The following is a 14,754-nucleotide window of genomic DNA, read 5'->3' as shown; positions in this document are numbered from 1 at the left end:
AATTTTCAAGCAAGGAACAGGCGGAAAGAGAAAACGTAGACGCGACTTTGTTTACCGATGTTTATAATCGTGTCATCGGTATTCGTTGCATTGTAATGCATCTATGCTGATACATGCCAAACGCCCGTACAACGGTGGCGAGCATATAAACATTTATTGTTGCTTCTGAAAGGAAGACAACGACAACATTGAAAGCGAGCGACAGGTACAAGGTCTCCAGAATAAAGCAACCTTGAAATCAAGAGGAAGAGGAAAGTGATCGCATACGATATCACGTTTTGCTTTCGTATATCAACTTAATTAATCCGCATCCCGTAAATAATTGGCTAAGTGATACCTTTCTTTTTATATCGCGAGATTGCTCTTTGCACTGTATTAAATAATAGCTGATGTTTGATGTTCCTTCGGTAATTTGCATCAATAATAGACAAAGTCATGACAGCATTGTAATTATACTTTGCTACAAGTTTTTTGTAACGTCAGACAATTTTTCTAATCGATGAAGTTATTGGCTCGTCAGTGAAATGATATATATATAAATTAATTTTGTTACAATTGACACAAGCTTTTCCAAAACTAATTCTATTTCGATTAAATATTGTTCCTGTCACAACCGATATACTTTAACATGCGAAGAGAGAGAGAGAGAGAGAAAGAGAGAGAGAGAGAAAAGTATTATATATCTTAAATTTTCTAAAACATTTAATGAAACAAATACAAACTAACTTTATTGCATTCGTACGAAAAGGAAAAAAATTAATTCATGCGTCTCTGTTTGTCAGCGTACATAATGCTGCATAATTAGATAATCGACGTGACATTTCTAAAGATAAAAGTAACACCTCTGTCATATAAAAATGGTCTACGCGTTCTACGCGGGGAACCTTGACGCAACTGCACCTGTTGCGTTTAATAGACTTTCACCCAGTTTTCAAGTTGATGTGTGTAACGAGGGATTGCTACGTGTAATCTAGCATAAATACAAATTGTCGGTTACCTACGTCGCGAGCCGCGCTTCACCAACCGCGTCTCTCCTGTGGTGTGCGTAATGCGTAGCGCATTTAGAAGCGCACACGAGTGAAACGCCTTTATCTACTTTGAAGCAATTTGTACCAATTCAACAGCAGCATTTATGTTTTATACGCGTCTTTACTGTTTATATTTGTCATAAATTTCTCGTTAATATTTCACAAACATCAATTATATAATTTTTTTATAGAATCAATCGCTGCTTTTATTTGAAAAAAAAAAGTAGAATTTTTATGCAGAAAATAAAACTTATGCAATTATACATATTGTGCATTTATTTTTGCCATTCTATTTTGATATCGTTCTTCTAAAAACTATAAAATCAAACACTAACAAATTAAGACTAATACTTCTTAATTATTAGTTGGCAGCCGCTTGTTCGTAAATTAACAATTATGTAAGAAGGAGGAGTTCCTACAAGCAACACTGATATCGTGAGTAAATAAGTAAATAAAGTGTCAAGAGACGCGTATTGCGCGGAACACCTCGATCTAATTAAAGGCTTATCGCGACTCAGCGGTCGCTCGAGGAAGATCGTCGACGATCATGTTCGCGAATCACGCACGGATTTTTCAACATACCAAGCACAAAGTGCGAAAATCCTGATACGTTTGCACGAAATATTGCCGTCGTCGTCGAAACCGGAAATCGTGGACTTTTCCACGTCCAGCGAGCGCGCGCTCGTTGCAGCATCGCGGCGTTTAACACGAAAGATCGTGGAGAGACCTTCGTGTAAAAAGGCTAGCAAGAAGGGACCCCTGGGGGCCAGAAGAGAACCCGTTTTACGACTCTTACTTCTTCCCTCGCGGCCCCCTCGGCCCCGCGCTCTCGGTCGCTCCTTCTTTTACATTTCTCTTTTTTCCTTTACTCCCCCTCTTCCTCTTCTTTACTTCCTCAGCATCGACTTTCGTTGCGGTTGGTGCATTTTCGAGGATTCGAGCCGCGGCGAATTCGCGAAATCCTTGCTGGTGCATTCGCCAAAATATGTGCTTATCACATCAGTAAATTGTATGTACCGGCGAAAAACGGTGTTTGTATAATGAAGAAATACACGAGAATTACATACGTAACTAATGAGAAACGTAATGAGAGACACGCAAAGATTAAATTATATTTTTAGCATATTTGCGTTTTCTTTCGTTTACTTTTAATATTTAAGGATGTTACTTATATGACTTTATTTCTTTATCCTGATTAGCATATTTTCGACATTCTCGGATTTCTTCAAAATTATAGTTTAAACGTAATCATCTTTGTTATTAAAAGAGCACAAAAGCCTAACTTATTACGGTGCTGTACAAAAATTTTGTTCATTTTCTCACGTCAATTTCTTATTGTTTACTTTGTACTAACAAATAAATTATTATAGATATTATCATATATACAATTTTCTACGCATTTTAATTTTTTATATTAAAATATTCATATAATATATTAATATTTGTATCATTATTTTGTTTTGAAATAGCGACGCTTTAGTAGAATCATATTCCATAAGCTTGGCGAATTTCTTTCCTTTATTCATAATAATGCAGTAACTAAGGAAAATTATCGATCTACAATAACGAAAATAACATGTTTTGACGAAACATGTGAGAATAATAAAATATTGTGCGGTTGACAAATATATTAATAAACATGTCTCTTCGCATGTCCGGCATTTCGAGATATTATAATCTCTTTCGTGTGACGCAGCATACACTATACGGGGCTACGTGGCAAAATACTCTCTTATCGGCCGTCCTCAGTCCGCGGCAATTTATACCAATTGAGGAGCCCGTATGTTAGCAACACGCGACCTGGTCGTCTAGTACCGGAGTATTAATGCAACTTAAGGGTGGCGACGGGGTGCGGAGAGGAGCAGGCAATTTCTAAATCACATTTGAATGGGGTGGCGCGCGGGAGCGCCGTCATGCGGGTTGCAATAATAATGGGGAATTGGGAAAACGAGCAGATCGACATCTTCGCACAGATCGACAACGTAAATGCCGATTGAATTACCTTCCTAGATTCTCACGGATCGTATGGTGGTGATCGCGTGTGCTTCAATTTGATGCGAATATTGTGATGAGAGACACAGAACAAATAACAAAAATTAATCTATTTTTCTACGAGTATAATATTATAGACATATTATTATAAAATACTATTGTTAACAGCTAATATATACAATTTCTTCTGCACTTAAAAAAATCTATCATTAGAGATATATTAGAGGTATCTAAATAAATAAATTTATAAATTTATAATTATGGAAGATGAAATTTTTCGTATAATAAAATCGCATGTGTTATAAATTCATTCTTCATTAATTAATCATACGTTGAATACATAGTCAAGATCGAAGCGTCGCTATGTCTCGAAAATAAATTAAAAACTTTGATCTTTGAAATCTTTTTCTTAAATTTAATTGGCCACATTTATTAATATCTTGATATCTACCTTAACAACTATACTTATTTCGATATTAAAAATAAAATTGTTCCTTAAAGATGCGGAAAATTTTTCAAATTAGTCAAAGTTATTTCAATGAGACTGGTACAACTTTTTTTCTTATAAGTATAATTTACAATTCTGATCTCTCTGCTACCACAGTTCTTATATATCCTAAGATATCCGGCATCTAAAATTATTCACACAAATCACGTAAGTATCATTTACTCTAGCAGCCATTTATTCAATTAGATATTAAAAAGTTTGATTTTATTCATTTATATTCAAACCAAAATCAATTTATATTTAAATGAAATTAACTACACTTCTAAGAAAATAATTATTATAAAGTTTATCATTATTGTTAATCATGTCAAAATAAAATTAATAATGATTCAACTCTTGAATCATTATTGCTTTTCAAATAAAAAATTAATGCTTTCAACATTGTTACTTACACCGAAAAAATTGTATTCTCGAAATGTATACTTTATAAGCCCTCTTAATAGACATTATTTATAAATAAGAATATTTTCTTTTTTACATACGATATTCTTTTAAATACTTTACTTATAAAAAATTGTATATTTAATTTATCAACATTTTAATAATAAATTAATAATAAATGCCCATTTGTAAAATTGCTTTTTGTTATCAGTGGCATTAATATATAATCCTAAATATTAAATAATATAATAATAAGAAAATATCCCATTCAGTATTCTTATATGTTAAGATTATCTGAAATTATTCTACTCTTTTAGAGAGAATTTCTCTCTTAAATTAAAAGGATTTTTTGACGTTTATTTTAGAGAAAAATATTATAAAGATAAGAAATATTTTTTGTATGAGAATATAATATTTTCGGTGTAGTAATCATCGCCCTAATCTTAAAGAATCCAGATGATCAAGACGATTTAATTTCAAAAAAAAAAACTTAGTCAATTAATGTCCAAATATAAAATCCATACATAAAATTACATTTCGATGCATACACAAGTCATTCATGTTTAGAATCATCGTTATTGATCGCTGATGCATCAACGTCGATCGTAATTGGAAGCTAATTTCTCAGCCGTTTATTGACGGTCGCGTTTTATGTATCTCCCACCAGAATCATCGCGCGACTGGTTAGTTTAATTCGACATATCGTTATTTATCAATACGCATATCATTATACAGAGCAGGATCTCAGATACGCATCGTGTATCTCGTTGTAAATATGATTGAGTAAATAGTCGGGTGGCTTTTTCAGCACGGCCCGCTATTCCTGTTCGCCTTGGATTCGCATCGAGTTTCTCAACTTCCGCCGACAAATCGCGCGTATCCATAGATATTGGCTTCGTTTTCTGCTTAATCCAGTTATCAAGAGAGAAAATTACAGAAACACATATGTACAATGTCGGCTAATGCGACTTATTAGACGTCATTCAACGCGAAACTTTTAATGTTTAGTTAAATTAAGTAGAATATTGCTATATACATATTTATGCAGGGTAATTTCTAATTGCAAATAACAAATAAAGGCATGATATTTTGTATCTGAGATGAGAATCAACGTGTTATTAATATGACAACTTTGCTTCTTTAGTAATATTTTAATTTAATAAAGTGCTTTTAATTTAATATCGTTCATCAAGTTAATTAATTTCTTATAAATTTTTACTACAGTGTTACTTATTTCAAGTTCCTTGACCCTGCTCATCACGGAAAATTCATCATGGCGTCTGTTTCTTTTTCATCGAAGACCTCTTTGTAATTCACGTTGGCGAAGAGCGCATGCTGGCATTTCAATCGTGTCGGCCGCACATCGTGAGCGCAGCTATTGCGAATGCAGCGATTTTTATTATTCTCTCCGCTGTTATTCGATACTGTCGATATTTTGCACGCACAGATGTCACGTTTGAAAAGATAATATTACCGTCACATATTGCCATCCTTCTAAGTCATAAATTCGCAAAGTTATAAAATTTTAAACCTCTCAGAATTTTATTTTAATTTTATGTATTTTACATTATATTTTTCTAAACATTTTCCGCACAATTAAATCTCATCCTTTTTATTGTATCCCTTTGAATTGTAGTTAATTTGTATCTTGTTATCAAAGTTAATAGGTACTTATATACTTTTATTATGTTTCTTTTGCTCGCACGTCAATTGAATAAAAAAGCTGCAATAATAAAATTAGCATCTCAATGCACAAGTACACGAGTCATTTTGCGACTCATAATATAAATAAAATTATGATATAAAAAGGCATATAAAAATTGGAAATCAATGATATCTTGATATCTCTTTTTTTTTTTAATGAAATGACATTTTCTTAATCGAAGTAATCCTAGTTGAAAAAAATGGCTGGAGGAATCGATTAAGCCAAGGTTGAAGTTTAGCGATGTTACCTCTATCTCTTCCGCATTTGCGTTACTTTTACTCGTATGAAGCGTAAGTTCGCCGATGCGATTGCAAATCTAACGGGTCGCAGGCCACACCGCGCCGCGGGGTTTTTCGCTTTCCGATTGCTTTACGACTCGCTTGATGTAACGGTCACCCGCAGCGGACTTTGTAAGTAGCCGGTTGTTAGCCGGCAATTTTCAACAGCAGGCGCTTGTCATTAAACGTCAGCGTCACTCTTAACCACTTGAGGCCCATCACGCTTAAAGCGAATCGGCCAATCGCGGCCTGTAAATAACGATCGTCGTCCTAGCCGGAGGTCTTACGCGCGAGTTGCGCGCGGCTAATTCTCTTATGCGGCGCGCGTCTCGACCGCGGTTTATGCAAGCGTCTGGCATGCCTAATAAACGATAAAAGATCTTTTTTTTTTTTTTTTTTTTTCTTTCGGTCGCCTGCCGCACAACTGAGATTGTCCGGCCTCGCCGCGTCGGAGTTGAAATCGTCTCTCGCGGAATGTGGGAGGTGGACGCGCCACGGCCATTGCTTCGTCGCTCGTAATCATTGTTCGCATAATCCGCGTCCGCAATCCTCTCTCTCTCTCTCTCGTGTCGATTACGAGAGATTAGGCTCGTCGCCGCCGGGGATTATATGTATAAATATATATATATATATATGTATATATAGGTGGTTGCTCGGGGATGCTAGAGGATGGCTCCTTCCTATGGGTATTCTCCGCGTGAATAATCTTATGCGTTAATCTCATTCCCATCGCTATATTTACATTGCTGTAAATTATACGTTACATGTACTAATAACAAGCTGCAAACTGCCCTAATGAAACGCACTGTAAATTAAATTTATGCGCGCTTTTACTAGAAAAGATAACGTACTGTGTATATTCGTAAGTACAGTTTTATATCTTTCACACATATATTTTATTTATTATTTATTTTATTGTAAGACAGTTATGCACACATGTAAAATAAATGGTTCTAATATTTCATAAAATAAACAACCATAATAAAAAGCATTTTAAAATCCTGACGAGAGCAACGGCTTCAATTGACATTTTAACTACTCAACGATGCAATTTCAATAGTTATTAAATAAATTGATACAAATAATAAAATATTACGTTATTCAGTTAACTTTATATAGAGCTCGATATAAGCTCGAGCTTGAGATGAGACGAGATTGCCAATATATCAATCTTCAAAATTTCCAGAGAATGTTACGTCTTATTAAAAATATTGATAAAAAAAAAAAAATTCTTTTTGTCTCGATTCTCTCTCTTGAATATCGCCTTGTTCATCAAACGTATTTTTTTCCGACATGCGTAAAACAATTATAGCACGGAGTATTAAAGAAATTGTTGCTACATTTATTAAAGAGGTTTTCAACACCACGACAGGTTTTTCATGCTGTACCATCTGCTGAAATACGGAGAGCTTATAAATAGGATGAAATCAAGGAGCAGAAAGCAAGGCGTATACTCCACCTGTCGGCCGCCTTGTACATACCGGCACGCAATTTCATTCATTTCGATTCGCATTTAACTTTTCAGTCGCCAACGAGCCCGATATAGACCGCGTTATGAATAGTGCAACGTCGTTCTCGGAGCGTTCAGCATCGCTGCCCCACCGAGTATCGTAATTCTCTTTATCACGTCGTGTCTGCAGTCTCTGCCTCTCGCTCTCTGTATATCAATGCGATACGAATAACGAATATGCAGAACTGCGCATGCATGCATGCATGCATGCAGCGCACAAGGAAAATCGCGCCGGAGCCGATAAGAAGAAATCCAAGCGGCACGTATCCTCTCACGAATAGCCTTTCGTCGTCTTTCACGAACAAAGCAGTGTTTTATTAAAGAATTTTTGCGAAATATATTGTTCCAAATTCTTTTGTAAAAATAAAAGAAAAGATTTCATGTAAAACGTGTCTTGGAAAGATATTCTCATCTTTAAATAAGAAATATCTCTTTTTTTCTGTTAAATAAATATTAAGTAAAAAAAATATTAAGTAAAAAGAACTCTTTCTCTTAGTATTTTTTGTGTATACAAATAATATTTGACACTCGATGAGTAATTGATAATCAACTCGAAGATGATAAAATTATATTTTCTTGTAAAATATATTAAATTGCAATGTTCTTGAAGTCAAAATAATCAAGTTGTGCGAAACATCACAAGATAATATCTGAAAAATTTAGTGATATGTATAATATATCTATATATTTCTTGGTTTTGTTATTTCAATATTTTGTATGTGTCGACGTATTTCGAAATCTGAGCATGATCGTTTCGCTGTGGGAAAAAAAACAGACATATCACAATCTCGCGGAAAATTTTCTGCTAATGCACGCAATGTTACACACACACAGTTACATGTTTTTTTCGATAAATAAGTAGCGTACCATCAATCATTTAATACACATACAATGATACGCTCATCTTCTACTACAACAGTTATTTATAAATATGTATCAACAATGAAAACGGCAAATCATTGTGACGCCACTCGTTTTCTGTTTTCTAGATGAATGTTTATTATACAATCATGGTAACTAAAAATAGTGGTGGTGTTATTGCACGCTAATGACACATATTCGTTCAAACGATAATTTCTTCAGATTTAACTTATATGTTAGTTTTTATATTTATTAAATACGAGTTAATTATGCAATATGAAATTTTTACGATTTATACGTACGAGTATTTACGCAAAACCCGTTTTGCATAAATATTTTTGCGTAAACATACAGGATATTTATTATATATGTATAATGCTACGCAAAGAAAAATCCTTGTATTATTTATAAAGAAATACATTTTGATAACTTATTATAAGGAGAGATATGGGTAATGTATATAGTTTTAAATATAGGTACCTAGGTTTTCAAGACATCTTAAAATCTTTCAAAATTGTTGTTTGAATGCTTTTATTACAACTCATTACAAAAAGTAAATTTTTATTTTGTGATTTAATATTACCTTTTTATTTTTTTTGTTTTAAATTATTTATGATATCGTATAGAGTATAGAATAAATTACTCGATTAGATTATAGGAAGCTGCAGGAATAGAAAAGACATTATACTTTATTTAGCGAGTGAGCTTCGGGCTCTGCAAGATCTTAATCCAACTTTAGTAATAGTAGATATTTGACACACAGCTCTGTTTCCGCAATAAGGAATCAAGGTGATTTTATCCAACCTAATGGGATGATATTCAGATAGAAAATTATTTCTCGCAAGTTGCAAGCATTTTGCACCATGTCGATTTACATAAATTCCAACTTAAAAAGAAGAAAAAGACTACGAACTACCTGATTACCCGCTTCCATATGACGGTTGCGTTAAAATAAACGCAGCGACTAATTTCCTCGAGGGCAGCATCGTCATTACAAAGTCTGCTTTCGACATCGTAAATACTTCGGGTTCTCACAAAAGCAAAGTATTCCGGTTAGGTGCCCGAAGTACTGGCGAGAAAAGGACGATGTACAGGAAAGGTTCCCGCTTGGATACATTTATATTAAAAAATGATAAAAGATTATGCAAAATTGTCTACAGAAAACGTTAATTAAAGTATGTATGTACACTATAAAAATAGTATTGGAGAAATAAAATTCCCTGCCTCGTTAGATATATTGATTTACATATTTTAGAAAAAGTATATACGTTTTCTTCAACGAGAAATTCCAAAGTTATTTAAAATTTTTACGTTTATATAAATATATGAACGTTATGTATACATATATTTCTGAATCCTGCGAGCGTGTCTTCCTTGGATATTCCGCGGCGCGTTTCGCGCTCGCGCGGATGCAGCTGGGGAGGGAATAAATATTTTGCAGCCACGTCTTGTCATTTGCAGTCGCCGCGGCTATTTCCGATGCGGTCCCGCGGATTCAATAAGTCGTCGGGGCCAGTCTCGTCTTCTCGCTCTCCGCCTTGTCGGCGACGACACAACCGCGCGTATCCGCCGCCGGGCTTTACACGCAGGATGTCCCGTTTAAGAATATAAATGCGGACTTATCCCGCTCGCGACCGCGAACATATCCTTCCTCGTCTGCGAGAAAGCCTTTTTACGAGACATCCATAAATACTCGTGTATACGTCCTGTCTTATTATTTAACTTCTGATCTCGAATGCTCAATCGATTCGCATTATTTATCGATTCTATTAGTCCGACGCGATTAATTTTTCCTTCCTTTAAATACCAAGAGTAATTGACCTCATTTAAACAGCAAAGTAAACAAAAGTATTGTCTGAAAAAATATATTGGAGAAATTATCTTTTTCTCTTTTGTTTCATTCAGATGTATTATTTGTTATAAAATAAAAAATTTTCCAGATTTTATAAATGCATTTTTATGATTAAACTACTATTATAATTGGTTATTGCTTGGGTGCATAAGTTTTATATCAATGCTAATTTCACGTTTGAGGTATGATATTCCCTCGAGATGGATAACATCGGACAACCATTTTACGCTCACGTGCATAACAAGTAAAAAAAAGAGAGATGAAGGGCCGCAGTTTTCTCAAGTCGGAAGGCGCACTTGTCAACGGGACTGTACCTTGCCCGAGTCGCTTGAAAGCCCCGTGGTTCACGTATGGTTGTGTCGGTGAAGGAGCTCGCGTGTGAGACTTAATTTGTGGTTTTGTGACGCGTGCACGTACGAGTCACGTACACGGGGAACGGCGACAGCGCGGCGTGCGTGTGAATGGACCCCGAAGACTCACCTTGAAAAGGAGCGAGTATCGAAAGAGAGTCTTGTGCCGCGGCGCGGCATAAGACGTGTGCGACAAATACGTGTGCACGTAAGGCACATACGTTGTACGCGAGACGAACGAGACGCATTTTTACAGACGCGAAAACCGTTAGGGCAACGCTGTAATTGTTAGCGACGGCGATTGAAAGTGCGACCGGATCCATCGCGCTACCAGCCAATCGCCTCAATGATCGATAGACTCGAGTGCGAGATGATCTTTTTATCGCACAAAGTGATTCATTGTCAAGGCGATTGATTAAAGTACTTTTGAACCTCGATCGTTCAATTGAACGATTTTCTATGCAAAAGAAAGCGTTCGCTCGAGTTATAGATATTTCGCAAATTCTCTTGGATTTTGAAAGTACGTATCTTAATGCTGCAAATATAATAATTAAAAAAATGAATTTTATATATATCAAAATCAAAAGTAAGAGTTGAATAATAATGCGAAACATAATATATGATCGCAATTATCAGTGTAATTAATCTCCAAGATAATGAAAGTCGTGCTAATCTTGTTGTTTCCAATCGCGAGGATAATGTATATCTCCTGTTATCTCTCTGCGAAGAAGGAGGGAAACATTTTACGAGGACGTACGCGCGTCAAGTGAATTTACAACGACAGAGAGACATGAGTGTAAATTTGTAAAGGAATTAGGAGATGCCGTGAGCAGATCATTTTTGCAAGTACGAGCTCGTGTATATCAGATTTGCATCTATTGAGCAATCTTATTCTATTAAAAAGCGAAAAATAAAAAATAGTATTTTATATGCACGCTAAATTCTTAATTCGCGTACATCTCGATAAATGCGTGGACGATAATTTTTCATCAAATCAAACACATTTTTCTGCATTTCCACACATTTATGCAAACGCATTAATTATTAGTAAAAGAATACAAGTTTCAAACATCACGTATATCAAGGCAAGCAGAAATTTAAATCGCACGTGGTGCTCTGTTTTGTTAACGCGCCGTCCCTTTGTAACGATTCAGCGTGAAAGCGTTATGTAGAAAAGCATATCACACATATGCATAAAATCCTGTTTTATAGAAAAATCGAGACATATATATATATATTCTTTCTCCGAATTCCCCGTGAGAAGGATCGTCACGGTAGGATTGGGAATTAGGTATTCAGGAAAGCGCCCGGAATTCATAGGAAGTCTACTACGTGACGACGATGTCAACCCAGGGCCAAGGAACGAGAAATGATTAAAAAAAATAAACAGAAAAAAAAGAGAAGAAAGAAACGGGCGAGGCGGTTAAGGCGGCGACGAAGCGTTCGACCGTCCCATCTCTCGCATATGTAATGCATCCTTAAGGAGCTTTTTTTAGCTTCACTATACGCTCTTATCTTGACTTTTACCCGAGTGACAATTCCGTTGTAAACTTGTTTTTCAGTCCTCAATTATATTCCGAAATCAATCTTGTTTTAAAAAGATATCTTATTATGAAATATTATCTCTCTCTCTCTCTCTCTCTCTCTCTCTCTCTCTCTCTCTCTCTCTCTCTCTCTCTCTATTTTTTTTTGTAATTTTATATGTGATACTATTCTTTACTGGTATTGTACAACAAGTAATGTAAAATATGTAATAATACTTATGCCATTCATTTGTTGAAATTATTATTGGATAATTGGCCATCCTGTTGAGATGAAAAGATTTCGGCACGCGAGAAACATTGTGACTGGAGCCCGCTGTTAACCTTGTGATATTTATGGACCAAATGGAGAGCCAAAACAGAGGACGCGGCCTCTCCGAACCTCCGGAATTATCTTCAGGACGACGCGAGTCCATACACACTGCCACTCGCACCTGCCAACTCCTTCAAAATTCCGAATAAAAAAAAATATTCTATCATCCATTGTGTACTTTAGATCTGTAGCGACTATCATTTTTTATATTTTAGAAAATCTTTTAACACAGTGTTTTCATTAAATAAATACAAAAATTCAAAATTTCGTCAAAAAACTGAATATATTACTGGCAATTCTTCAATTCACATGGTAAAATTAAAAATTAAAAATAAATAAACTAAAGATTATTCGTATATATTTAACAATCTAGCAGAATAATAATTTTTTTTCTTCAAATAACTATCTTTTCTTTTAAATCGACTTATTTTATCGACTATTTTCAATTTACTTTATTACTAATTTTAACTTTCTCTTTCTTGTGGTTGATGATTAAAAAAAAAGATAAATCTAACTTTTCTTTTTATTCATTTAAAGAAAAATCCGGCTTATGGCAATATCAGAAATTTTTTCAGTAAAAAAAAAGCTATTTTCACTCAAGGATAATGTAAGATAAGATAAAGTCTACATATGTGTCGCCTTACAATTTGATAAGCAAATAAACTCCAATTTTTAAATTGCCGAGAGCGTAAAAATATTAAATGGATGACTGATAATTTCGGAGACAAAGTGACGTCATAGCCGACGCCAACGAGGGTTGGTACATTATGACAAGAAGGGACCATTTGACCCCACTCATTGTTTCTAATCCCACAATAAATTGAAGCAGCTGTACCGGCAATTGATACAAATTTACGTACAGTCCGACTCATAAGGCGTAGTTCTTACTCGTTACGACGCTGTTGCGACTTAGTCTCTGCACACATGACTCGTTTATTAAATTGTATACCGTTCTGTATTTTACATAATATAAATCATCTCTTCGATTCTGAGAGAGAAAGAGATAAATCATAAGCTATTAAGAACAATATGAACATCATAGCTTTTATATCATTGAACTAAAAGATATAAATTTTAATTATTGATATCACATTGAAATACTATTAAAAAGTAATTTTTAACATTTATATCAAATATACAGAATATTATATTAGTATATATTTAATATATAAATAATATTTTAGAATATATCTTTTTTTAAGCTGCTCAAAATTATAAAAGCAGAATTTACATTCATAATCATAATAATTCAAATAATCTGAACCTTGAGGATGATCACTCGACAGTATTTTACTTTGTCAACTTGGCGACAGATGAGCAAAAATTTTGTGTGTTTTTGCGAAAAGTGAGTACATATATTAACGTCAGCGATTAACCAGAACGATCGTTTTTTTATTTCCTTTTTGCATATCGCATTCGTATTACTTTTAAGTGTTTATTCCGCGTAATATGAGCCATTCAAAAATATTTTAGAGTCCTAAGTTCTAGTTTTGATGACTTTAATTTATATCATATTATATTTAATTTGTAATATATAATTGAAAAAGTTTGACAATTCTCTCTCAAAAAAAGATCACATTTTGTGATTATATATATATATATAGAAACATAATCACAAAATGTGATGTTTTTTTGAGAGAGAATTGTCAAACTTTTTTATATATATATATATATATATATATATATCTTATATCGTTCAAAAATACAATGTAGAACAAGCGTAAATTATCAAATATTGTACTTTGTGTGTTATCTTCAAATGTGGCGTAACATTGTTTTTTTTTTTTTTCGAAAAAATAGTAATATCAACGAAATGTCGGCGCAGAAGAATCTGATTTATGTTATACAGATGAATTCAGCCGCCACCCGTGATGGTTTCTGACTGCCGCATATCCGCAACAAAGATAACACAGATTGACACGAGCAGGCCGAGCGATAACACACAGCCGTTGATTTTTCTGTGGAGTCAGTTGAAAGTTACCGGACAGCCTCCGGGAGGTCAGGCCGGGGCTCGGCTTACAACCGTCGCTTCTCTTCCACGCTCCGGGGTAACCCTACGCACGGTCATCTCTCTTCGTCCGTCCGTCTGTAAGATGTCAGAAAAAAAGTGATCTCGAGTGCATAATATACACTGATATTATATGTGCTTTTTTTTCATATAACGCACATGTTTTGCAATATTGTATTATTTCCAAAACATGTAATTTTTCGATCCTGATCATCTTGCGATTTTACGATTCGCATAATTGAAGAGGGAATTCGGGATGCAAAATTGCTACCTTTTTCTCAATATTTGTGAATGAATTCATTCTCTCTCAGTAAACTGTTTTCTAACAAATTTTTTAAATTTTACTATTTTCTAAAAAATTATCTATCTGTCTGTCAAGTATTATATTTTTTGTTTATATATAACTGACCGTTTTTCGTAAAATAAC

At 34.5% G+C, this 14,754-nt stretch overlaps 1 long non-coding RNA gene across 1 annotated transcript in view; it reads right to left on the bottom strand.

The window, feature by feature from the left end:
- Positions 1-14,026: 14,026 nt before the first annotated feature.
- Positions 14,027-14,754, bottom strand: part of LOC140662859 (uncharacterized) — a 56,401-nt gene continuing 55,673 nt past the window's right edge. Inside the window, exon 3 of the long non-coding RNA XR_012046186.1 lies at positions 14,027-14,405. This is a non-coding gene — a long non-coding RNA (uncharacterized lncRNA). The remainder of the gene's footprint in view (positions 14,406-14,754) is intronic.

The sequence above is a fragment of the Anoplolepis gracilipes genome, chromosome 2 (genome assembly GCF_047496725.1).
Source record: "Anoplolepis gracilipes chromosome 2, ASM4749672v1, whole genome shotgun sequence".
Lineage (NCBI taxonomy): Eukaryota > Metazoa > Arthropoda > Insecta > Hymenoptera > Formicidae > Anoplolepis > Anoplolepis gracilipes.
This window is presented reverse-complemented; position numbering and strand designations above follow the sequence as displayed.